The sequence below is a fragment of the Narcine bancroftii genome, chromosome 3, assembly GCF_036971445.1.
Source record: "Narcine bancroftii isolate sNarBan1 chromosome 3, sNarBan1.hap1, whole genome shotgun sequence".
Taxonomy (NCBI): Eukaryota; Metazoa; Chordata; class Chondrichthyes; order Torpediniformes; family Narcinidae; genus Narcine; species Narcine bancroftii.
The window spans coordinates 221,839,790-221,864,550 of record NC_091471.1 but is presented as its reverse complement, the minus strand read 5'-3'; the positions used below and the strand labels follow the sequence as shown (position 1 = coordinate 221,864,550).

Below are 24,761 nucleotides of genomic sequence, written 5' to 3'. Positions count from 1 at the left end.
ATTTGTTTAAAAAAATCTGTAATTCTAATAAAATTATGCATGTTCTAAAGATGGCAATCTCACAGGCAGCTTTGCTATTGATAGAATTAATGGAAAGAAATCTGGGGAGCAAGTTCGAGATAATAGCCATGACAAGGGATGAACTGAATACAAATCAGCTGCCACATTTCTTTTGTGACAGTTCTTGCAGGCCAAAGCCACGTAGATAATTGGCCAACACAAGAACTAAACCTGCTTTGAAATAATGTGTCACTGATCATGGCTGGGAATGCAAAACGAACAAAGGTTATGCATGAACATCTAATCTTCAGATTGCTACTTTCCAACAGGAGAATATCATAACATTGAACAACTAGAATAATGAAGAAAGAGTGATCCTAGCTGAGATTTAACATCCTAAATGCAATGTTTTCAAAGCAATGTTCATCAAAGTATATAATTAAGTAGTTGAAGCACTCTCGCTTACTTATTTTAAACTTTGCATGTTTTTGCTTAAGAAAGGAAAATAATTATTTCAAACAGACTCAGGATTTATGGTCATGAACCCAAGCCATGAGATTCGATGTTTGCAGCAGCATTTGATCAAACATTCATATTCTAAGCATCTGACGGCATTACTACAAAAAAATTAACAAAACAGTAGGTTTCTGTAGTATGTTTATTGAATGTAATCATTGATTATAACTGTAGATGATGATGGTATCTGGTCCTTGAACCTTTCCTGACTCTAATCCTCATCCATCTTCCTCTTTTCACCCATTCTCTATCTGGAATAAAAGCTCAAGGAGATTTACAATCGACACAGTGGGGCAGCGGATTGAAAGGCTGCATCTCCAGCAACTCGAAAGTTTTCTCTGTAGCATGTTACACACTCATTGTGTCTCCATCCACAAACTCTGGTTTCCTTCCACAGCCTGGAGGTGTGCAAGTTAGCTGATTCATTCTCCCTAATGTGCAAAGAAATTGGGATAGAATGAGGGGAGAATAAAAGGGCATGAGTGCCAATGGATACTTGATTTGGTCAGAGCCCTGTATCCAGGCTATATGATGATGTCTCCATAACTCTGAAACCACTTTATGGCCCCTGAATTCTTTGTGGTTTGGTCAGTTTGTTACAAAAGACATGTGGCAGTTGATTCGTCTGCAAATTCCCACAAATAGCAAGATCATCTATTTATGTCGTAATGTTAAATGAGCAATAAATATTGGCCAGGGCACAAAGGATATTCCAGTTCTTCACCCAAATACTACGACATCTCCATCAGAGACCAGATGGGCTTCAATTTATTGCCTCAGGTTAAGAGGGAACCTCTGACGGTGCAGCTCACCTTTAGCACTGCACAGTGTCAGCTTGCATTTCTGTGCTCAGTGCCTGGACTCACAACCTTAAAGTCTGTTTATAGTTTAATGGATCTTAATAACATACCAATAAACAAATACAGCATCAAATCAGTAATGCGATCTGCTAAAAACTTGAACTGGGTCAAAGGAGACCTGCTCTTGAAGGAGTGTTGCATCTCAACAACTCCAGGAAAGAATACAAGATCCGCTACAACTTTCTAAGAAGTCTGATGTGATTTGACAAATTGTTCAATACTTGTACCGGTGTACTATGGAAAAGATACCGACTGATTGTATCCAGCCTGCCAGAGACCCAGAGAATACGAGAGGTGGCCAACGTAGCCAAATCCATCGTGGGCAGCAAGCTCACATCCATTACGACACTTATGTGAGATTATGCCTCAAGAAGGCCACTAATAAAGGAAGTAGACCCTAATAAAGGATCCCCATCGGAATCAGATTTAGAATTTCAGAATCGGAATTTATTGTCACAAACATGCTAAAAATCTGTTGTACTGTGGCAGCATCACAAAGCAAACATTTATATAAACCACCTTACAAAATAAATAAAAACAGTGCAAAAGTCAGGCTTTGGCTCATTGTTCATTCAGAAATCTGAAGAAGTTGTGCTGCTGAGAGCTCATCTTCAGGCTCCTGTACCATTTTCCTGATGTTAGCAGAGTGAAGAAGGTGTGGCCAGGGTGGGGGAGGGGGGGTCTTTGAGGATAGAGGCTGCTTTTTTAAGACACAGCCTCATGCAGATGTCCTCGATGGAGTGAAGTCTGGTGCCCGTGATGTCGCAGGCTGAGTTTATAACCCTCTGGAGCTTATTCTTGTCCTGAACGTTGGCACCTGCGAACCAAACAGTGATGCAACCAGCCAGAATGCTCTCCATGGTCACCCTGGTCACAATCACTTTTTGCTGCTACCTTCAGGTAGAAAGTACAGAAGTCCAAAGTCCCTCATCTCCAGATTCAAGAACAGATTCCAACAGCTGCCAGTCTCTTGAACACAAATCTGTTTGCATAATGCAAACACCTCTTTTTTTCTTGCACTAACTGCAACTGTAAATGCAGTAAAATCCCTGTTATTTGGAATTCAAGCAACAGGCAAAAACAAATTGCAGAAAATAAATAAGTAAAAAATATGAGCGTTTAAAATTGGTGCCCGCTAGTGGTTAGTTTGCCAATCGCTCAACACGACATTTCAAGCAATTGGCAAATTCACTTATCCAGATCTACCAATCCCCATAGGTGCTGAGTACCAGGGTTTTAAATGTATGTGTGTGTATATATAAATATATTCTTTTATATCTGCAAAGAGTAGTTCACAGACAAGTTTCTCTTGTGTCTTGGTGTGAGCTTGCAGGCGCCTCAGATTGAAGAGACTGCCATCCGTGCGGTACCGGATGTAAACAGCGTCTTCATTGTTGAGGTCTTTCATGGCTTGGTTCAGCATCATGCTGAAGAAGATTGAAAAGAGGGTTGGTGCGAGAACACAGCCTTGCTTCACGCCATTGTTAATAGAGTAACGGAGAAGGGTTCAGAGAGCCCACCGCTGTATCTGACCCGACCCTGTTGGTTTGTCCGTGAACTACTCTTTGCAGAAGATGCCGCTTTAGTTGCCCATTCAGAGCCAGCTCTTCAGCGCTTGACGTCCTGTTTTGCGGAAACTGCCAAAATGTTTGGCCTGGAAGTAAGCCTGAAGAAAACTGAGGTCCTCCATCAGCCAGATCCCCACCATGACTACCAGCCCCCCCACATCTCCATCGGGCATACAAAACTCAAAACGGTCAACCAGTTTACCTATCTCGGCTGCACCATTTCATCAGATGCAAGGATCGACAACGAGATAGACAACAGACTCGCCAAGACAAATAGCGCCTTTGGAAGACTACACAAAAGAGTCTGGAAAAACAACCAACTGAAAAACCTCACAAAGATAAGCGTATACAGAGTCGTTGTCATACCCACACTCCTGTTCGGCTCCGAATCATGGGTCCTCTATCGGCATCACCTACGGCTCCTAGAATGCTTCCACCAGCGTTGTCTCCGCTCCATCCTCAACATTCATTGGAGCGCTTTCATCCCTAACGTTGAAGTACTCGAGATGGCAGAGGTTGACAGCATCGAGTCCACGCTGCTGAAGATCCAGCTGCGCTGGGTGGGTCATGTCTCCAGAATGGACGACCATCGCCTTCCCAAGATCGTGTTATATGGCGAGCTCTCCACTGGCCACCGTGACAGAGGTGCACCAAAGAAAAGGTACAAGGACTGCCTAAAGAAATCTCTTGGTGCCTGCCACATTGACCACCGCCAGTGGGCTGATATCGCCTCAAACCGTGCATCTTGGCGCCTCACAGTTTGGCGGGCAGCAACCTCCTTTGAAGAAGACCGCAGAGCCCACCTCACTGACAAAAGGCAAAGGAGGAAAAACCCAACCCCAACCAACCAATTTTCCCCTGCAACCGTGTCTGCCTGTCCCGCATCGGACTTGTCAGCCACAAACGAGCCTGCAGCTGACGTGGACATTTACCCCCTCCATAAATCTTCGTCCGCGAAGCCAAGCCAAAGATTCTTTTATATTCATTATTTATTTTTCTGTCTTGACACATTGAGATAATTTAATTGTTATATTTGGTGTCTCTTCCATATCTGTATGGAGCTAGCAATAAAGAATTTCAATGCATTTGAATGTTGTTGTTGCATGTATGTCAATAAACTCTCAGCCCTAATTAATTAAGTGTATTTGTCACAAAATAATAGTGAGAAGAATTCTGAGGTCAATATTGGACATTTAGGTCATCCATGCACACAAAATTCTCTGGCAGAGTAAGGTTAGTAACCCATATGTCTTCCTTTTCCAGGAAAGTTACCAGCCTCTGGAAGTGGCTGCTCCTTGGTTTTTGCTGACAGCTGGAAAGGAATCAAACACAGCTGTGGCTCAATGGGATATTTTCACAAAACTCATGCAATGCAGGCTGTGTAAAAGGTTTGGAACGGAAACGAGTGACCTGTTCCCATTCCAAAATTGTTCCTGCGGCTGCCCTGGACATTATTGCAGACTGCCGGCAGCCCGAACTAACTGCAGGTGGTCCGCAACAATGGGATAGTGAATAGGGCGAGGTCGACGCAGTGACACTGCACGTCGCACGCAGGGTCTATGTGGTCAACGTCGACCCACGTTCAGCCGACAAAATCACCACAACTCAGGTATTTAGTATAAATATTATTCCTGTGTGAACGGCCACTCCGGAAGGTAAATGTGAAAAATGTTGACGGGAAATTATTGCAGCGGCAGTGTAAAAATCATAGTAAGTTGTCCACATTATTAAAGTATAAACACTGAATCAATAAGCACTGAATACAAAAGCATCTGAAAAGTATGGCACTGAAGTTATCCGGATGTGTGTATTTAAGGCCTATTTTCACACACGATCATAAAACATTGAATTTGGACTGTCACAGTACAAGATGGCAACTGTATGCAACTTTTCTTTTGATTAGCTGCAGATCAGTATTTTCCCTTGGAAGCAGATACCATAAGTTTAAAAAAAATAAAAGCAGGAAGTAGAATTCCATATTATAACAGCAGAGACCTCTCAGGCTGAATTCTATCTGCCCCATTCCCACTTTCCTTATTTATTTGTCACCTTGTAGCTTATTCACTGAGCTCCCTTTGATTCTTTTGCTAACCCCTACCAACATCAAGGGGCATTTTCCAACAGCAAATTAACTTCCTAGCCACAGCTTTGGGACACAGAAGGAGCCTGGGGCACCCACCGGAAACCAGCCGTCACAGGAGGAACTTTGTACAGGTAACGCTCAGGATTGAACCCTGGGGAAACTTACCACATGTAGAACCACAGAGTGCTACAGAACAGACTCCCTCTAGTCAGTGCTGACAGTACCACAACCAGCTTTCATGTTTACTCAGAAAAATAGAACTTTGTACGAACAATATGAAATAAAGGTAAGAAAAATTAATTGTTTTGTCAGCTGCAAACTGAATATGGTTGAGATGATATAGATCCGTCGAGACAAACAACATAATTTTGAGATCAACCATGTTTACATAGTAGAAGCTGCATTCTACACAAGGTTGCAGATCAAATGATAGGGCAACATTTTCTCACATGCCCTGGTACATGATTGGCATCCAGAGTTGTTTCTAAGAAATGCAAAAACTAACAGAATTGATGAATTGTCAGCCTGTGTGATCAAGCACAGAGTAATTGACCATTTAATCCAAGTGAAATGATCAACCTTTAGATTGTATAATGTATTTCACATGGTATTGGCCACAGTCCACAGTTGTATTTTTCCTCAAGGATAAGAGAACATAGAATCTTGAATATTACAGCGCCCTTCAGCTCATGATATACCAACCTACGTAAACATGCTCCACAACAATGTAAGTGAAAGACAAAAGTCTACAGATGCAGTGATTGTAGCAAAAACACACCAAGAATTTCTTTGCTTATTCTTTGAAGAAGGGCTCAGGCCTGAAATGTCAGCAATACATCCATGTCTCCGACAGACACGACAGGACTGACTGAGTTCCTCCAGCATTTCAATGTTTTTCCACATCAAATGTAATCCTTCCCTATCTCACACCCATAGCCCTCTATTTTCTTTGCATCCATGTTTCGGAGTCTTATGAATATTTTTATTCATAAAACTCTACCACTACTCTGCAATGCATTCCAGGCACCCACCACTCTCTGTACCTCTAACATCTCCCCTAAACATTCTTCCTTGAATAAATAACCTCTGGTATTTGCTATTGTCACCTTGGCTGTCCATCCTATTTAAGCCATCTTTCATCTCTCAACACTCCAAAGAGAAACAAAAAGTACTAGCTTTGTCGATCTTACATCTTCGTAAGACTTGTTCTCCAATACAGGCCACATCCTGGTAAATCTCCTGTGCACCCTCTCTAAAACATCTGCATCCTTCCTGTAATGAGGCAACCAGAACTGAACACAATTTGGTGTGGTCTAACCAGAGTTTTACACAGCTGAAACATTACTTCATGGCTCTTGAACTTAATCCATCAGACTAATGAAGGCCAACACAACTGCACACTTTCTCAACCACCCAATCAACTTGCGTAGCAACTTGAGGGATCCAAGGACGTGGACCCCATGATCTTTCTGTTCCTCAACATTGTTAAGAATCTTGCCGTTGACCATGTACTCGGCCTTCCAAATTGCACCACTTCGCACTTGACTCAAAGACTGAGGAGCCCTAACATCACTCACATCTCAAAGCTCGAAAATAATCCATGATTGTAGTGGAGAAAAGTCATCCTACCACATAACGGAAGTGTCTGACAGTTTACCAAGAGTAGAATGATTGGCTCCATATCCCAAATTTCTGATGATAGATATTTGACGTAAATGGAAAATATCGACACTTGGTCAAGGATTAACCCAACGCAATGAAACAATCATTGAGGTTTGCCGAGAAGCCTAAGCGACTGAAAACGGGAAGTGGATAGAAAATCTTTTCCAGCAGATAGCTTCACCAACACCTACCAAAATAAAAATTAGACCTATAATGTCTGAATGATGTACAATGAAAAAAGGCATTTAAGAGATCAGCAATGATTGTTTATCTAATGAAAAGTATTTCAAGCAATTTTCAACACAGTTACAGTGTCAGCACGCCAGTTTCAAATCTGGTGCTGTCTGGAAGGAGTTTGTATGTTCTCCCCATGAGCTGTATGGGTTTTCCCCAGCTGCTCCTGTTTCCTCCCACCCTCCAAATACTTAAGGATGGTAGGGCATATTGGCAGCATGTGTTTCAATGGCCAAAATTGCCTTCTACCGTGCTGTAACTAAATTTAGATTTTGCCCTCTCACCTTAAACGTGTGCCCTCTGGTTCTAGAATTATCTATCCTGGCAAAAATAGATGAGTATTCACTTTATTATAATTTTACAATCCTCCATGTTACTTTTCACCCTCCTGTGCTCCAGGGAATAAAGACCTGGCCTATTCCCATAACTCAAGCTCTCTACTCCCATCAACATCCTAGTGAACCTCCCTTGACCTCCTTCCAGCTATTGATCTCTTTCCTGCAGCACTCTGAGCGTGACCTCAACAATGTCTTGTACAGTTGTAGAATTATGAGGTGGTAACTTTGGCACTCAGTACCATACGCATTGAAGGCAAATATGACAAAGGCCTTCTTCCCCTTCTGTCCACCTCAGTTGCCACTTTCATGGAACAACACATCTGTCTCTGTTCTCAACAGATTGAATGAGAGAGTTCAAAATAATGGATAGATTCAGAGTATTACCACTAATTAACTTCATTGTTGGAAAGTGTGACATAATTTTTCACAAAATATTGATTGGAGCATTCTCTGTATAAGCATTTAGAAATTTATGTGCAGAAAAATAACAAAATTCTACGAGGCAGATGGAAACAAATTAACAAGACTAAAACATGAATATTAGCTTTTACATCAATGAAAAGTCCACTTCCCTCATTCTGACCATGAAGGTGATTTGTATTGGGGTGTTGCTCATTTGACAACACTTCTCCAAATTAACCTCCACTTTAATGCGCACTCTATGGACAATGCAATACTTTCCGGGCAGAGATCTGAGTGTCATTACAGGAATAAAAGATTACATTAAAAAAAATTTGAGCCACTGTATTTTGCTATTTATTCTACAATCGAATTTATTAATTCAGGGGCTGTTGGTATCACTGTCAAGACCAGCATTAATCGTCTATCACTATTTTCTCTAAAGGATGCAATGATGAAATAACGCAGTGCAGGTGGTGAAGGTAATCCAGTGGGCATAATATTTTTTTAGATGACTTGGCCATAATGAGTAAGAAAATCAGATTTGATGAAAGCAAACCAAATAAATGGTGTTTTTTTAGCACAATCAGGGCAGCAAAGTTAGAACATAGAACATTACAGCACAGTCCAGGCCCTTTGGCCCTCGCTGTTGGATATTCCAACCAAAAAGGAAGTATCCCTTCCTACCTTGTACCCTTTATATTACTTTATTCATTTGCCTGCCTAAGAATCTCTTTAATGGCCCTATGTTTCAGCCTTCACCATCAACCCCGGCAAGACATTCATAGCACCCAAACTTGCCCCGATGTCTCCCCTAAACTCTCTTCTCTTCACTTTATCAGATGTCCTCTGGTGTTTGCCTCTCCTGCCCTGACAAAAAGGCGTTGACTGCCGACCTTAACTATACCTGTCAGAATCTTGCAGACCTCTATGAAGTTGGAGTAGAGGTTAGCACAATGCTATTACAGCGCCAGCAACCCGGGTTCAGACCTGGCATTGTCTGCAAGGAGCTTGTAAGTTCTCCCCATGTCTGAGTCGGTTTTCCCTGGGTGCTCCGGTTTCAACTCGCATTCCAAAGATGACTGGTAGATTTGGCTGGTCACATGGGTGTAATTAGGTGCTGTGAGCTCATGGGCCGGAAAGATCTGTACCATGTTGTATCTCATAAATAAATCTGCTGGATGTATTTAACTGGTCAAGCAGCACCAGTGGGAGAAAATGAATGGTTGATGTTTCAAGCCAAAACCCTTATCAAAGATTTGCAAAGGCTAAGAAAGAGATGGGCCAAATATGAACAAGTAGATTTAACTCTGGGAGTCAGTAGAGACAAAATGAGCCAAAGGGTTTAATTCTGTGCTCTAGTCCAATGAAATGCACACAATTCGAATAAGGTTAAATAGATTGGATGTGGAGCAGATATTTCACAAAGCTGGGGGTTTAGAACTAGCAATTTCAGATTTTTGACATTTTTTCGGACTGAAAAGAAAAAAAATGCCTTCATTCAAAGCATGCTGAACCAATGGTATTCACCATGGAGACCAAGAGACTGAATATGTTTCATAGGTTGAACAGATGTTCCGGACATAAATGGCATCAAGGAATATTGGAAGGAAACAGGAATATGGACAGGGACAGAAGATCAGCCAAAATGAATGAAGGAACCCAAAAAAGCCAAATGGCCTATCTATTTTAGATTGAATCTCATTTGTCTCTCTGCACAAATAGTGGCTGGCCCACTGACAATTTCCATTGCTCCTTTTTATTTCGTATTTCCAGCAATTGCATTAATTTGCATCCCAGTCTCATGGTACTTTTTCCTCTCCCTTGTTCTCAGAGTTCTTCCATTTACATCTCTTCCAAACAAATTAGCTGTGATTATACATTTGCTGCCTTTTCTCAGCCAACACCTACCACTACAAAGAACATTACAGGCCCTTTGTGCTGCCCTTTATAAACCATCTCAAAAAAATTAAACATTCCCTACTGCAAAACCCTCTAGTATTCTTTCATCCATGCACCTGTCTAAGAGTCTCTTAAATGCCCCTGTTGTACCTGCCTCCATCACAACCCCCGGCAATACTTTCTTGGCATCCACTCTTCTCCGTGTAAAATACATACAGCTGACATTTCCCCTAAACTTTCTTCCTGTCACATTGTAGAACAGTCATCTGGAGTTGCTGCTCTCACCCCAGGAAAAGGATGTTGGCTGTCCACTCTATCTACGCCTCTCATAATCTTGTAGACCACTATTAAATCACCTCTCCTCCTTCAAAGAGAAAAGCCCCAGCTCTGCTAACCTTGACTCATTAAGATGCATTCTCCAATCCAGGCAACATCCCGGCAAATCTCATCTGCACCCTCTCACGTCACACATCCTTCCTGTAATGAGGTGACCAGAACTGAACACAATATTCCAAGTCTAATCGAACCAAAATTTTATAGCACTGCAACATTACCTCTCGACTCTTGAACTCAGTCCCCTGACTAAAGAAGACCATAAGTCTTCTGAACTATCCGATGAGCCTGCGTGGTAATCTTGACGGATCTCTGGACCTGGACTCCAAAATCTCTCTGTTCCTCCACACTGCTAACAAACCTGCCATTGAACCCATCCATGTTGTTGTGCAGCTGTACCAAAATAGAACTCTTTATTAGAAGAGGAATTGTTTAAAAGTTTACTGTGACAGAGAGAGAGAGGCTGCTGGTTTTCTGCAGTTGCTTTTGGAAGCTCGTTTGAAACCCCATTTTGAAAATGGGTTGTGAGTTCTTAGCCTGTTCATACAAGAGGAGAGGACTGACAATATAACGTTTCGCCTGAGATAAGGGAAACAGAAAAGGAACTCTGTGGTGACCTGAAAGAGAGAGGTTATCATCTTGAAAACACTGATGGAGCAAGTTTCTTCAGCAAGACACTGAAGTGGCTGATCTGAAGGAATCAGTTTGAGGCCAATGAACAATAAATCTCTCTCTGAAAACCTACAAGAACCTTCCTGAGCAATAACCATTTACCTTTCAAGCACCAAACCCCGGTGAAGATTCATAAATGTTAAATTATGTGCAAAGTATAAGAATTGCCTGCAACCAGTGAACTTGGAGGAGTGAGAGTGAGATTGGACTGTGAATCAAAGAACTTTTCTGAACTTACACACATTACATACACGTGTGCTTAGAATTAGAAAGGGGTTAAGTTAGGCTAAGTTAATAGTAACAAGTTAAAGTTTGATCCTGTTTTTATGTTTAAAGAACATTAAAAGTAACTTTTGTTTATATAACCATTTGTCTTGGTGAATTTCTACTGCTGCTGGGTTTTGGGGTCCTCTGGGTCCATAACATTACTTCTATGATATATCCCTTATTACAAGTAGGAACTCCCAAAGTATAGACAAAGGTGAAAACTAGACCTGAATATTGCAATTAATAAGCAAATATGGGCAGATCTATGTGGGGATTGTATGACTAAAACTACCATTGTAAGATATAGATTAGTTCAGTATAGTTTTTTACATCAGTAATATCATACACCACAGAAACTGAATAGAATAAAATCAGATCTTTCAGATCAATGTTTTAGGTGTGGTGAGGATGTAGGAACTTTTTTGCATTCAACTTCACTTTGTCCCAATAAAAGATCTTTTTGGCTAGATTTATGAATTTTTTTGGAACAAGTTATAGGGGTTTTTCTGCAAAATACAGACTTATTTTTATTAGGGAATATTGAAGGAACAAAGACTAAATTAAAGGTTTCAATATGTCTATTGAAATTTGTTAGCAGTGGCGAGGAAATGTATTGCAATCTCTTGGAAATCAGACATATTTTTAGGTATGCCAAGATGTCATGCAGAAATACAAAGTTGTATACCTTTGGAAAAAAAATTGCATAGAGCTTGGGAAGTAAATATTATTTGTGCAAATTTGACACTGAATACCCAAATGTTAGGCCTAAATTTGTAATAATATCCTTTCTGTCCCTCAAGACCTACAAGGTTCTCCTCTGCGATGTCATGAATATTTTTATTTACGTCTGATAAACATCTTTCAGTGCAATCTGAAAAAAAAATGTCTTTCTTTTTCTACATTCATCTAGTTATATTATATCTTTTATATTGACTAAGATTATTTTGAGGGAGGGGGTTAGAGAGCGAGGGGTTGAATATCACCATGTACGTAACTTTTGATTTGGGTTTCTTGGAATTTATATTACTATATTAATTTGGATTATTGCAAGTATGGAGAAAATTTTAAATATTAAAAGTAATTTTTCTTTTGGCTTGGCTTCGCGGATGAAGATTTATGGAGGGGTAAATGTCCACGTCAGCTGCAGGCTCGTTTGTGGCTGACAAGTCCGATGCGGGACAGGCAGACACAGTTGCAGCGGTTGCAAGGGAAAATTGGTTGGTTGGGGTTGGGTGTTGGGTTTTTCCTCCTTTGTCTTTTGTCAGTGAGGTGGGCTCTGCGGTCTTCATCAAAGGAGGTTGCTGCCCGCCGAAATGTGAGGCGCCAAGATGCACGGTTTGAGGCGATATCAGCCCACTGGCGGTAGTCAATGTGGGAGGCTCCAAGAGATTTCTTTAGGCAGTCCTTGTACCTCTTCTTTGGTGCACCTCTGTCACGGTGGCCAGTGGTGAGCTCGCCATATAACATGATCTTGGAAAGGCGATGGTCCTCCATTCTGGAGACGTGACCTACCCAGCGCAGTTGGATCTTCAGCAGCGTGGATTCGATGATGTCGGCCTCTGCCATCTCGAGTACTTCGATATTGGAGATGAAGTTGCTCCAATGAATGTTGAGGATGGAGCAGAGACAACGCTGGTGGAAGCGTTCTAGGAGCCATAGGTGATGCCGGTAGAGGACCCATGATTTGGAGCAGAACAGGAGTGTGGGTATGACAATGGCTCTGTACACGCTAATCTTTGTGAGGTTTTTCAGCTGGTTGTTTTTCCAGACTCTTTTGTGTAGTCTTCCAAAGGCGCTATTTGCCTTGGCGAGTCTGTTGTCTATCTCGTTGTCGATCCTTGCATCCGATGAAATGGTGCAGCTGAGATAAGTAAACTGGTTGACCATTTTGAGTTTTGTGTGCCCGATGGAGATGTGGGGGGCTGGTAGTCATGGTGGGGAGCTGGCTGATGGAGGACCTCAGTTTTCTTCAGGCTGACTTCCAGGCCAAACATTTTGGCAGTTTCCGCAAAACAGGACGTCAAGCGCTGAAGAGCTGGCTCTGAATGGGCAACTAAAGCGGCATCGTCTGCAAAGAGTAGTTCACGGACAAGTTGCTCTTGTGTCTTGGTGTGAGCTTGCAGGTGCCTCAGATTGAAGAGACTGCCATCCGTGCAGTACCGGATGTAAACAGCATCTTCATTGTTGAGGTCTTTCATGGCTTGTTTCAGCATCATGCTGAAGAAGATTGAAAAGAGGGTTGATACGAGAACGCAGCCTTGTTTCATGCCATTGTTAATGGAGAAGGGTTCAGAGAGCTCATTGCTGTATCTGACCCGACCTTGTTGGTTTTCGTGCAGTTGGATAACCATGTTGAGGAACTTTGGGGGGCATCCGAGGTGCTCTAGTAATTGCCAAAGCCCTTTCCTACTCACGGTGTCGAAGGCTTTGGTGAGGTCAACAAAGGTGATGTAGAGTTCTTTGTTTTGTTCTCTGCACTTTTCTTGGAGCTGTCTGAGGGCAAAGACCATGTCAGTAGTTCCTCTGTTGGCGCGAAAGCCGCACTGAGATTCTGGGAGAACATTTTCGGTGACACAAGGTATTATTCTATTTAGGAGAATCCTAGCGAAGATTTTGCCTGCAATGGAGAGCAGCGTGATTCCCCTGTAGTTTGAGCAGTCTGATTTCTCACCTTTGTTTTTGTACAGGGTGATGATGATGGCATCACGAAGGTCCTGAGGCAGCTTTCCTTGGTCCCAGCAGAACATGAAAAGCTCATGCAGTTTGGCATGCAGAGTTTTGCTGCCAGCCTTCCAGACCTCTGGGGGGATTCCATCCATACCTGCTGCTTTGCCACTTTTCAGTTGTTCAATTGCCTTATATGTCTCTTTCCGGGTGAGGACCTTATCCAGCTCTAGCCTTAAGGGCTGTTGAGGGAGCTGGAGCAGGGCGGATTCTTGGACTGAGCGGTTGGCACTGAAAAGAGATTGGAAGTGTTCTGACCATCGGTTGAGGATGGAGATCTTGTCGCTGAGGAGGACTTTTCCGTCTGAGCTGCGCAGCGGGCTTTGGACTTGGGGTGAGGGGCCATACACAGCCTTTAGAGCCTTGTAAAAACCCCTGAAGTCGCCAATGTCTGCGCTGAGCTGGATTCGTTTGGCGAGGCTAGTCCACCACTCATTTTGGATCTCCCAGAGTTTGCGCTGAAGATGGCTGCATGCACGACGGAAGGCTCGTTTCTTCTCTGGCCAGGACGGGTTTGCAAGGTGAGCCTGCTGGGCAGCTCGCTTCTTTGCCAGCAGCTCCAGGATTTCCTGGTTGTTTTCGTCGAACCAGTCCTTGTTTTCCCTGGAGGAGAAGCCCAGTACCTCTTCAGTATGGCAGCCTTCAGCTGATCCCAGAGGGTTTCAAGGGACGAGTCCGTGAGGCGGATTGCATCCTCGAGCTTTGCTTTGAGGTTTGCCTGGAAGTTTCCTCTCACTTCATCTGACTGCAAGTTTCCAACATTGAACCTCTTTCTGGGGGCTTTACTGTTCCTGGACTTTGGCTTGAAGTGAAGGTTGAGCTTGCAGCGAACCAGCCGGTGGTCAGTGTGGCATTCCGCGCTGGGCATGACCCTGGTGTGGAGCACATCTCGTTTGTCTCTTTCTCGCACCAGGACGTAGTCCAGGAGGTGCCAGTGTTTGGATCAGCGATGCATCCAGGTAGTCTTCAGGCTGTCCCTCTGCTGAAAAAGGGTGTTTGTAATGACAAGCTGCTGTTCTGTGCAGAGCTCCAACAGGAGGTGCCCGTTGTCGTTGCACTTGCCGACACCATGCTTGCCTAGGATTCCTGGCCAGGTTTCTGAGTCTTTGCCGACGCGAGCTTTGAAGTCGCTAAGGATGACAACCTTGTCGGCTGTAGGGGTGCGTTGAATGAGGTTGTGCAGATCAGTGTAGAACTTGTCCTTTTCTGCTGGTTCCGCCTGGAGGGTTGGAACATAGACACTGATGAGGGTGATGCGACGCTTGTTTTGAAGGGAGAGTCGCATGGACATGATCCTGTCCGAGTGGCCTGTCGGGAGGTTTTCGAGTTTGGAGGCAATGGTGTTCTTGACCATGAAGCCTACACCAGATAGGCGTCATTCATCCATAGGCTTGCCAGACCAGTAGAGTGTGTAGCCCGCGCTGCGTTCTTGGAGGCTGCCTACATCTGCAAGGCGGACTTCACTGAGAGCGGCTATGTCGATGTCAAGTCTGAGGAGTTCATGTGCGATGAGGGCAGACTGACGTTCAGGTCGGTGGCTGTCAGCCTTGTCTAGCATGGTTCTGATGTTCCAGCATGCTAGCTTGAGTTTGTGAGCATCTTTTGAGGGGGAGGATGTGGAGGGGGAGGACGTGGACATGTCCTCGGGCCTGCGCAAAGGAGCTTTTAGGTGGAGTGCAGTGTGCACAGTACTGGCCCCACCCTTTACACCCATGGTTCGTGTGCCGTGGCCAAGCAAGCTGGGACGTGGCAGCGAGGTCCTTGGGTCGTAGGTTTTATAACGGAGTGGCCTTCTCCTAATTAAAAGTAATAATCCTGCCATTAATCACATACTGCACCTTCAAGATCAACCTTCCAAAATGCATCACTTCACACTTATCTGGATTGAACTCCATCTGCCACTATTCCGCATAGCTCTGGATCTTGTCTTTACCTGTTGTAATCTACGTCACTGTCCAGAACACCTCCAATCTTCAGGTTATCTCCAAACTTACTAGCCCATCCCGACTTCTTTTTCTAAGACATTTATAAAAATTAGAAAGTGCAGGGACCCCAGACCAGGTCCCTGCAGAACTTCACTGGCCACTGACCTCTAGGTAGAATACATTCCATTCACTGCTACCCTCTGCTTTCTGCAGGCAAGCCAATTCTGAATCCACACAGCCAAGGTTCAATGGATCCCAAGCCTCATGTCTTTCTGAACGAGTCTCCCATGGCCAATTCTGAATCCACACAGCCAAGGTTCAATGGATCCCAAGCCTCATGTCTTTCTGAACGAGTCTCCCATGGGATACCTTGTTAAAAGTCCTGCATATAAAAATCCACATACATCACACCTACCATCATACCTTCATCAGTTTCTTCTGTTACCTCCTCAAAAAACTCAATTTGGCTCCTGCGATTTGAGCTACTCCTCACAAACCATGTTGATTATCCTTGAGAAGACTGTACTTCTCAAAATGATCATAAATCCTGTCTCTGAGAATCTTCTCCCATAGTTTGCCCACCATGGATGTAAGACTCACTGGTGTATAATTCCCAGGATTCTCTGTATTATCTTTTTTAAACTAGGAGACCACAAGTGCCATTCTCCAATTCACTGATACTTTCCCTTTGGTCAGGGACGGCGCAAAGACCATTGCCAGTGCTCCAGCAATCTCTTCCCTCACTTCCTGCAGTTACCTGGGGTATATCTCGTCCGGCCTCGGGGACTTACCAATTTCAATGTTTTTAAGAAGATCCAGCACATCCTCTTTCTTAACCTCAACATGCTCTAGCACATATGGTTGCTCTATTCTGACTGCACGTTGACCAAAATCCCTCTCTGGTCAACACTGAAGCAAGATATTAATTAAGGACCTCCCCAATCTCCTCTGCCTCCGGACACACGTTGCCTCCTTTATCCTTAAGTGGCTCAACTTTCACTCTCGTCATCCTTCTGTTCTTCATGTACACATAGGTTTTTCCCTTAATCCTACTTGCCAAGGCCTACTCATGCCCCCATCTACCTCTCCTACATCCTTTCTTAAGCTCTTTCCTAGCTACCATAAATTCTCATGAGCCCTTCCCATCTTTTGCATCCTAAATCTTATGATGCTTCCCTCTTCCTCTTAACCAGTTGTCTCACCAGTTTCATCAACCACGGTTGACTTATCATGCCATCTTTCCCGGTTTCAGTGGAACAAACCTATCCAGATCCCTGTGCAAGTGGTCCCTAAATATCCTCATTTCCTTGAGAACATTTGTTCCCCATTTACTCTTCTCAATTCCTGGCTAATCCCATTGGCCCTTCCGTAATTAAACACTTTAGCATTTTGTCTGCTCTTATTATAGCTCAGGGAGTTGTGGTCACTATCACTGAAATGCTCCCCCACCAAGAGGTCTGTCACTTGACCCAATTCATTCCCCAGAACTAGATCCTGTGTGTTCTCTCCTCGTACTGTGTCAGGAATCCTTCTTGGAAACACCTGACAAATTCTGCCCCACTCTATCCCTCTAGCAATAAAGAGATGCCAGTAAGTATTGGGGAAGTTGAAGTCTCCCTGAAAACAACCCTGTTATTTCTTCACCCCTGCTCCTTAGTGTGGCGAGGGCTATTTCAGGGCCAATAGACTACTCCCAATACAGTGATCACTCCCATCCTGTTTTGACTTCCACCAACACTGACTCAGTACATAAATCCCCCATAATGTTCTCCCTTTCTACAGCTGTGATGTTATCCCCAATTAGTAATACTACTAATTATTATTTCTTGGCCCTAAATTAGCCCTCGGGACACTGAGAAGCAAAGGAATCCAGAAAAAACAGGGTTGTTGCTATGGGAGACTTCAACTTGCCAAATATTGACCGGCACCTCCTGATTACAAGAGGGATAGATGGGACGGAATTTGTCAGGTGTGTCCAAGAAGGATTCCTGACACAGTATGTGGACCAGTTCACTGGTTGAGAGGCCATACTGGATCTTGTAGTGGATAATGAACCAGGTCAGATGGCAGAACTCTCAGTGGGGGAGCATTTATAATCCCTCACATCCAATCCCTTTTCTAAAGCATATAAGCCCCAGAACCTGCGCCAGCCAATCCTGTTCTTGCAACAGCCAAGTCTCTGTAACTCCCACAGCATTGTAACTCCAGGTATTGACCTACGCTCCAAGTTCATCTCCTTTATTCCTAATAGTCCTTGAACTGAAACACATTTCAAACCCTCCAGCTGATCACATTTATGCTCCCTCCACTGTCTGTCCCTTCCTCACAAATTTGCAACACATTGCATCAACCTTTCCACCATCTGTTCCTGCCTTCACATTCTGCTTCCAATCCCCCTGTCAAATTAATTTTACTCCCCCAACAGCAGCTCTTACTTATTATTTAATTCCTTTCTCACTATAATAGCACAAGTCAAATTGAAATATTAAAAGTTTTTAAGTCTACTTCGTTTTTCTGGAGCAGCCAGTCTCAACCAGGGCTGTACAGGGGGGTGCAGGGCATAGAACATTTAAGGGGGCATGGACTGATATCCTTAATGGGGGGGAGGGAACTCCTCAGTGTACAGGGGACATGGAAACTGAATGGATTAAACATATTTTGGGGAAGGAAAGGATTTTACTGCTTGGCTTTGCTATAGAGTGCCAATCAACGCAAGAGTTTTGAGGTTGGAGACAGCCTAGAAAGGCCTCGGTAAATGCAGAAAATCAGCACTGCTCTCAGTCTTCCTTGCTTTGACATGATTGTGTTTGACTGAAGTGGAATTGCCGATGAATTGCCTTCCACGGAGTTTTCCTCTTTCGTTCCCTTCCCTTCAATTCCAGGAAATAAGCGTGCATGACGAACAGTTTGGCTCCGCATTTCTTGCATCCGCAAGCACACTCATTTTGCTTCGAGTTCGCGTGACGGGTGGCGAATTAATTTTGATTTCCTTTTGCTAGCTTTTATTGAAGGAGGTATTGATTGCTCATTATTTTCCATAAAATTTCAGCCGAGTTTTGAACTCACACTTGAGCTCTCGTTTAGTCAGTTATTTCTCGTTAGTTTCTGAAATAATTTGGCCCTCGAGTTCCTCAGCAAAAACAAAATGTTGGCAGTATTCAGTGGAATACTTATCATATGATTTCATTTCATCTATGCAAAACCCATCTACGCCCAAGTATTTGATTTGTTTGAATACATTTTCATACAAAACCATGAGGCCACGCAAGCTGAAACAACATTTAGAGGAAGAGAAGAAAGGTAAACCCTTGGATTACTTCAAGAGAAGGCCAACACTCAAACCATCATGACTGAATGTCACAAAAATTAGAAAAGGGTCTTCTTGCATCTTACAAATTAAGTGAATTGATTGCTAAAAGTAGAAATGTTCATAACGTCACTTACTTTGCCTTCTGTGTCCATAATAATATCTGATGTCATGAACCTAAATGCCAAAGAAACTATTCAGGCAATTCCTTTGAAATAATTCCACTGCTTCCAGAAAAACTTATGAAATGGCAATTTGTTATTTCATTATAATCCAGGAAATCTCTTTACAATTAAATGAATCCACATTGCACGAGAATGACACTCTTCTCATGGCTTATGCCAGATTCTGGAATGGAAAGGAGCTGATGGAAGAGATGCTGCTTGCGAGAAGGATTAAAACAGATATGAAGGGACTGACTATTTTTGAAGAATTGCAGAAATGGAGCAGTATCCCATTCGAGACCATAGTTGCTTGTGAAACTGTTGGCGCCACTTCAATGGTTGGATGACACAGTGGGGTTCATCACACCCCCTGAAAAAAGGTTAAACCTTCTGTCTTTACCGTTCATGACATCATTCATCGGGAGCACTTACTGGCTAAAAACTTAGGAGGATTTTTAAATGCTTCACTTTCAAATTTCATAAAATCACATCCCTTTCAAGACCGTCCTACTGCAGCAGTGTGAAGAAAATGAACATTTCCAGACACTGCTGTTGGATACCAAGGGGAGGAGGATGCCCAAAAGAAATGGTCTTTGTTGCTTTGCTGCACTCTGGACCACGAATGCTTCTTTTCTTCTCATAATGAGCATGGATAAAAACTCAATGATGCAAAGGCGGACAATATTTTATCTGGCAGATATCTTTGACAAGATTCAATAACCTGTTCAATTCAATATCCTGAATTGGATATTAGATCCAGTTGAGGAAGGAATAAGCCACCGATGTTGATGCAGAAATTCAAGAGAGGTTGATTGATCTTCAGAGTTCAATCCATTTAAAAGAAAAAAAGATTTTGGGATTAAGAGCCATTTAGCACATGCATTTCCAAAACTATGGGAAAAGGCCAAAATATTTTTCATTGCCTTTTCCTCAACTCACTCAGGTGAATGAAGACTCAGTAAGGTTGTACAAAATCCAGGAACAGACTTGATGTCACAACAAGAGGTGACCTTCAGCTTTCACTTAATCCAATTTGAAGCCTGACATAAAAACAACAAGAAGTTCAAGAAAGCTCACTGAAATTTTAATTTTATAAGAATTATATTTTTCTTTTTAAGTTTGCACATCCTCAAATTTATGCTTAAGGATTACTTATTGTGTACAAACCATTGCCCTCGAAGAATTTTTTTTGCAATATGTGTGCTCATGTTTTTGCCTTTCCTACATATTTCCAGTTTGTCTGTTGGTTTTGGAATCACAAGCCACATTTATTATGTTTAGAGAAAAAGCCTTGCTTTCTTTTCACATTTATGTTACATTTTTATATGTTTTTTATGCAGTTGGTGGGAGAGAAGTACAAAATAAACCAATTAAACTTGACGGCTTCACAGGGAAGGGGGCCATAAACTTTGAGCAGAGTCTGAAGGGGGCCATGCAAAGGTAAAAACCTTGTGTTTCTTGATTTTTGTTTATTTTGTGACTATCCCTTTGAGGAAAATTGTTTTTTGTAGTGTTACCATAGTTGCTATGATGTCATCTCGCAATATCTGAGCAGACTGGGAGCTTGCTTTCTCATTCCTCGAAGATTCATGACAGAAATGTAAGGTCGAGATACTTTTCTTTTAATTCATCTTATTTTATCTTATTTCATTTTAATCATCTTAATTTTGGTTTAACTGTTTAAAGAAGAATTTTGTCATCATTGTGCAGTCTGCTTTATTTAGTTGTTATGAAAATCTCAATGTAAAGTTATGAAAAATGTTTATCTGTTTATATCAACCAATTTAAAGGCTACATAAAGCTGCAATTATGAAGTTTGATTTATTGGAATATTAAGGTAGTACTTCAGAATATCAATGCTTATGTTTCTGTGAAGATGACGTTTTAAAATTTTGAAATACGAGAACTTGAAAAGTGTCGCCAAAAATGGACAACAATGGCTGTTCTAGAGGATTTTGAGTGGGGTTAAATGGGCAAGCTCCATTTGAAATTTGTATGTATTACTTGAATATTTCTGATCCAAGTGCCTGTCCAACTATAAGCTCCTATTTTCTACGTTTCTATACTGATATTTAACGTCGGGTGAAGTGCCAAAAGACTGGAGGGAGGCTTATGTTGTGCCATTGTTTAAAAAAGAGCAACAAAGACAAGCCAGGCAACTGCAGTCAAGAGAGTTCAAAGGACGGGATTCTGAGAGCCAGTATCAATCAGCATTTAGATTAGCACAAGTGAATGGAGGTGACAGACTGTATCTCTCAGATCTGAGAGGTTTTCTGATGAAGAGGATTGATGAGGACAGAGAAGTGGAGATTGCATATCTGGACTTGCAAGGGCTTTGACAAGGTCCCGCATGACAGGCTAGACTGCAAGGTTAGATCATTGGGGATCCAAGAGGCTCACTGGATTTAAAAATTGGCTTCACGATTGGAGACAGAGGGTAGTTGTGGATGAATTATTTACTATTGAAGGGCTGTGTTGTCCAGTAGGGGTTGGTACTGGGTCCACTCTTGCTTGCTATCTATATTCACCATTTCAAATTAATGTAGTTAAATTTTTAATTTAAAAAAAATAGATATACAGCACGGTAACAGAACATTTCAGCCCACAGGTCTATGCCATCCAATTTACACCCAATTAACCTACACCCCCAGTATATTTTGAAAGGTGAGGGGAAACCAGAGGCCCCAGGGAAAACCCACGCAGACATGGGGAGAACGCACAAACTCTTTACAGACAGCACCAGATTTGAACCCCGGTTCCGACTGCTGGTGTTGTAAAGATGTTGCGCTAACCGCTAGGCCAAGTAAATTTGCAGATGACTCCAAAATTGGAGGTGCAATTGAGAAAGGATATCTAAGTTTACATCAGGATATAAATACATGAGAAATGTAGGCTAAGGAGCAGCAAATGAAAGTTCACTCTGACAAGTGCGAGGCATTGCACCGTAGTTATTTAAAATCAGGGTAGGACATGCATGGTGAATGAGAGGCCCAGGTGAGTGTTGAAGAACAGAGAGACCAAAGGCTACAGATGCAAATGGACACAGTGATGAAGAAGGCTTGCCTTCTTGGGTGGGATATTGAGTACAAAAGTTGGAACCTCATGATTTAGTTGTATGAGACAGCTAAGCACAATGTACAGTTCTGGGACATAAATAAATTAGAAGAGCTGCAGAGAAGATTCACAAGGATGTTGCTGGAATAGTTAAGGGGAGGAAAGAAAGGATGGGTCTTGAATCCCTCAAGCATAGGAAGCCAATGGGTGATCCTATAAAATCATGAGGAGTATGGATGAAGTGCATGTTCACAGTCCTTTTCCCAAGGTAGTTGATTCTAGAGCTGAAGAGATTAAGTTTAAGATGAGAGGGGAGAGATTTTAGAGTGACCCAGTGAACATATTCACCGAGAGGGTGATGCATATTTGAAATGAAATGCTGGAGGAAACCAAAGAAGGTGAAAAAATTCTGATATTGAAAATATATTTGGATAGATTTATGGATAGGAAGGGTACAAAGGGTGTTGATCAAATATGAGCAAGTGGGTCTCGCCCAGAATGTCATCTTGGACAGCATGGACAAGTTAGGTGAAAGGGCCTGATCCATCCTGTATGATAATATACAGTTTAAAAAGAAAACAATTTTAAATAAAATTAAATATATTAATAATACACCTAATGTTACATCCAAAATGATGATGCAATCTTTTGAAAACTGATATTTTTCATCACCTATCCTAATTATTATAAACCCAAAGATTTAGTTCTGCATTTTGTGTATGTGTGTATGTATTATATATACACACACAGTGCCCTCCATAATTTTTGGGAAAAATACATTTTTTTTTCCTTTCCTTTGACCATGTAGAAATTACAGCACTTTTTACACATAGTCCCCTCATTTCAGGGCACCATAATATTTGGGACATAGTAATGGTATGTACAGTATATTAAAGTAGTCAAATTTAGTACTTTGTTGCATGCAAAGACTGATTGAAGTCTGAGATTCATAGACATCACCAAGTGCTGAATATCTTTTCTAGTGATGTTCTACTGCAACCGTCTTCTGCTTTTGCTTGTTTCAGGGGCTTCTCCCTTAAGTTTTCTGTTCAGCATATGGAAGGAATGCTCACTTGGATTTAGTTTGGGTGACTGACTTGGCCAATCAAGAATTTTCCAGTTTTTAAGCTTTGAAACACCTTTTGTTGATTTAGCAGTAAGCTTGGGATCACTGTCTTGCTGTAGGATGAAGCACTGTGCAATGAGTTTGGAGGCATTTGCTTGAACTTGAGCAGATGTTTCTACACACCTCAGAATTCATTTTGCTACTGCCATCAGCAGTTATATCATCAATGAAGAAAAGTGCTCCAGTACCTGTGGCAGCCAAACACGACTTAAGCCAATAACACCTCCCACCGCCGTTTCACTGATGAGGTGATCTGCTTTGGATCTTGGGCAGTTCCTTTATGCCTCCACACTTTGGTCTTGGCATCACTCTGATATAGGATAATCTTGGTGTCATCTGTCCACGAGATCCTTTTTCCAGATTTCTGCAGGCTCCTTAAAATACTTCTTAGCCAACTGTAATCTCGCCATTCCATTTCTGTAGCCTGTATCTTGCAGTCTGTAACTGCAAGCCATTAGACTCAATAGCAAACCTGATGCACAGAAGGTTGCACTGCTACTTACCATGGCAGGACCTAAAGCACAAGAGGTTTACAATACATTTGTTACAATTTGAGGAATTCAATGTCTTGCAAAGGTCGATTTCATATATTTGATCACACAAGCAGCAGGCATATCTTGGGGTTGTTAAATAGTCAATAACAAACAAGTAATTATTTCCATTCACGTAGAACAGATCAGTGTTCAGGATTATTGATAAGAAAGTGAGAGAGAGGTTGGTACAAGAGCTGTGAGGATATGCCACCAGTGCATTAGCTCTGCAGCACGCAAAAATGTTTGGTGAGATTGCAAAAGCCAGAGAAAATGAAGCGAGCTCTCCACTGGCCACCGTGACAGAGGTGCACCAAAGAAAAGGTACAAGGACTGCCTAAAGAAATCTCTTGGTGCCTGCCACATTGACCACCGCCAGTGGGCTGATAACGCCTCAAACCGTGCATCTTGGCGCCTCACAGTTTGGCGGGCAGCAACCTCCTTTGAAGAAGACCGCAGAGCCCACCTCACTGACAAAAGGCAAAGGAGGAAAAACCCAACACCCAACCCCAACCAACCAATTTTCCCCTGCAACCGCTGCAACCGTGTCTGCCTGTCCCGCATCGGACTTGTCAGCCACAAACGAGCCTGCAGCTGACGTGGACTTTTTTACCCCCTCCATAAATCTTCGTCCGCGAAGCCAAGCCAAAGAAGAAACAAAAAAAATAAGATATAGGAAACAACAAAAAGATGGAGAACCATTCACGTGCAAACGATGTGGCACTAAATATGCGCCATTCCAAAAGGAAACAAAACAGAAGTGAAAGTGCGCATACAATAGAAGAAACTGCTCTGAGTGACACACTTTTTGTGGGCATGTAAGTGCATGTAATGATAGAGTGCTAATGATCCTTATGACCACTAGAGGGAATCAGAAACTAGATAGTTGCAGCTTGGGTTAGATTCACGATGAATGCCCCAACATGATGTGAGTTCTTTAGCTAATAAGGTATAATGTTGCTATTTTAAAAGAACCCAAGTTTCCTTATTACAATAAAAGAAACATCACATCCTACTATGAGTGGGCAGAGTGTGTATCAGTCATTATCAGCTGAGATACAGAGCACTATGCACTATGCTGAGGGACTGGAAATGTC

At 42.4% G+C, this 24,761-nt stretch overlaps 1 long non-coding RNA gene across 1 annotated transcript in view; it reads right to left on the bottom strand.

Moving 5' to 3' along the window:
• Positions 1–653: 653 nt before the first annotated feature.
• LOC138756387 (uncharacterized) overlaps positions 654–24,761 on the bottom strand; it is a 122,969-nt gene continuing 98,861 nt past the window's right edge. Inside the window, exon 3 of the long non-coding RNA XR_011353039.1 lies at positions 654–947. This is a non-coding gene — a long non-coding RNA (uncharacterized lncRNA). The remainder of the gene's footprint in view (positions 948–24,761) is intronic.